We start from the raw sequence: 2,212 nt of genomic DNA on the forward strand, positions 1-2,212 counted from the left end.
CCTGTTTTTAAGAAGGGCCTATAATACTGGGAGAACCTTCTTAATACGGTTTGCAATGACTGCTGAAACTGAAGCTTGTTTCTTGATGTTGGTTTTGGCAAGTTCTTTTCCAAGTTATTTATTCTCGACTATTTTATTCTGGATACCCGCGGTCTATGTCCAATTCGCTTTCATTAATCTCCTCGTAAGTTCGATCTCTCTTTTCTCGACCACGATATTCCTTGCATGAAACGTCCCACAGACATTGTCTTTTTTTTCGATCAATGTCTAGATTTCGTCCTCAAACGCGGCCTCAAACCACCTTTTTGTTTTCCCGGCCCTGGTGTAGCAGCTTCGTTTCAGTCTTAGTTTTCACGCAGTCTTGTGTTGAAACAAATCGTCAACACGAACGCGACTTTCCATCAAGAGATATATGATAATTGCGTTTGACAGGACGTCTATAAGGTGCTTGCTCATGTGTCTACTATAACCGACAAAAGCAGAGAGGACCGTTTATCGTGAAAAAAAATAACCCGCCGTTGTGTATTTCAATCAATAGTATTCCAAAACCGTCTCTGGCCAAGTGTCCGACTTACTCCTCTCGAATTTCTTTTTCTTTTTCCATAAATGTCAAGAGCTTGTTTACTTTTCGATTTGCTTAAGGTAAAGTTTCATATTTCTTTCGAAGGTCATGCCTGTTGTCACTCCACCCGTCTCGATCTTAGCTTGATTCGAGCGGGATCCAAAGGCTGATCACAAAAGGTACACGCTTTTAACCATTGCGGACTCCAGAGGGCAGTTCCCAGTGGTGAGTATAATTGATATGTCAGATTTTTCGTTACATGTGTGAGGTGTTCATATTTTCAAGGTTCTTGTAATTGGTCTTCTATCTTCTTACATGAGATTTTCCCTTTTCAAGAAAATAGTGTGAAAAATGTTTGGAGAAATGCTTCTGAGCTGATCGTTCAATCCGTTCAAGATGGGAGGTTGTGGGCCTTACGCTTTTAATTCGTTCTTGAAGTAGCGCTTCGCCCTTTTTTTTGCTATGTGTTTTAGACTTCACTTCGGAGACGAGAAGCAACTGGGATAAACAATTGATCTTCAATGAGTAACAATCGCCTAACTAAGCTTAAGAAGATTTCATTTCGTTTTGTTCATTGGTTTTCATTGTGATAAGCGTGTACGTACGACGAGAAAAGCACCTGAACTACGTTTCTAAAGGGAGGAAAAAAACCCTCGGTACGGGCCGCCTCAGTTCCTACGAAGAATTAGCTGAAGTCATTTCACGATAACGCCGACGGAATGTTTTGAATGCGAGTGCACTTAAATTGTCAAATTGGCATGTCAGCAAATTTATTCATGGACAAAACCGAACACCCATTCTCGTCACCAAAGAGGACCTCACAATATGATCAAATCCAAATTAAATATCGACAACTCACTGAAATATAGCCGGCATATGCGGGCACCGAAAGGCAGTGCCTTAGGGCTTCTATTTTCTGTGAAAGGGACGGTTGCTGATTAATTAAGAGCATTGAGTGATTTGATCCAGAAAATCTACTTTCAGTTGGGTTGCAAACGACCCAAAGTCTATTTTCGAGAGATGCATAGTGTTTGAGTTCAAAATTTCTTTCTGCCGCATCATCACGGATCAGTAAAGATGATGGCCGCAATGCGGAAATGATCATGGTAGCTAAGTTGTTGTTTTTAGCTTGACAAGGGCTTTGTTTACCTCTTTGTGTTGTTGAGACAAGCTAATGTTTAGCGATTCGAGGGTGCTCTCTCCCGCCGATCCTTCGGTCAGCCGCATCGGGAACAAACTTTCAACTAAATTTCTGTTCGAGCAATTTAAACAATCCAATTATTTTGAGAATAGGGATAATTTCAACGGATTTGAGGCCCATAGGGAGATCAGAAGAGCTTCTCGGTCGTACGGTTTCTTGATAGCCAAAAATAAATAGCGTTTATCATGAGCCGGTCACTGAGGTGCTCGACTTCACAGTTTTTGGTTAACCTTTTGAATCTGTCCACCTGTTGATTTACTTTAATTTAGGTCTAGATCTTTAGAACTAATGTTAAAAGCAAAACCGTGCAGTTCATCATTATGAAGATGGTCATGATGCAGAAATCAACTTTGAATTGGTAACGAGATATGTGGCTGCTAATGCGACAATAACAACATAAAGGCAATTACATGATCGGGATCCAACTAAAGTGACTCTGGATCGGGAGA

The 2,212-nt window shown here is 40.8% G+C and overlaps 1 protein-coding gene across 4 annotated transcripts in view; it reads left to right on the top strand.

Annotated features, from left to right (window-relative positions):
* Positions 1-631: 631 nt before the first annotated feature.
* LOC138043676 (alpha-1D adrenergic receptor-like) overlaps positions 632-2,212 on the top strand; it is a 23,012-nt gene continuing 21,431 nt past the window's right edge. For 2 of the 4 annotated variants that reach the window (XM_068890055.1, XM_068890054.1), the window contains exon 1: positions 632-787. The gene's annotated coding sequence lies outside the window, so the exon portion shown is untranslated. The remainder of the gene's footprint in view (positions 788-2,212) is intronic. The other 2 variants (XM_068890060.1, XM_068890059.1) reach the window with 2 other exon arrangements.

Source organism: Montipora capricornis, chromosome 3, assembly GCF_036669925.1.
Source record: "Montipora capricornis isolate CH-2021 chromosome 3, ASM3666992v2, whole genome shotgun sequence".
Classification (NCBI taxonomy): Eukaryota; Metazoa; Cnidaria; class Anthozoa; order Scleractinia; family Acroporidae; genus Montipora; species Montipora capricornis.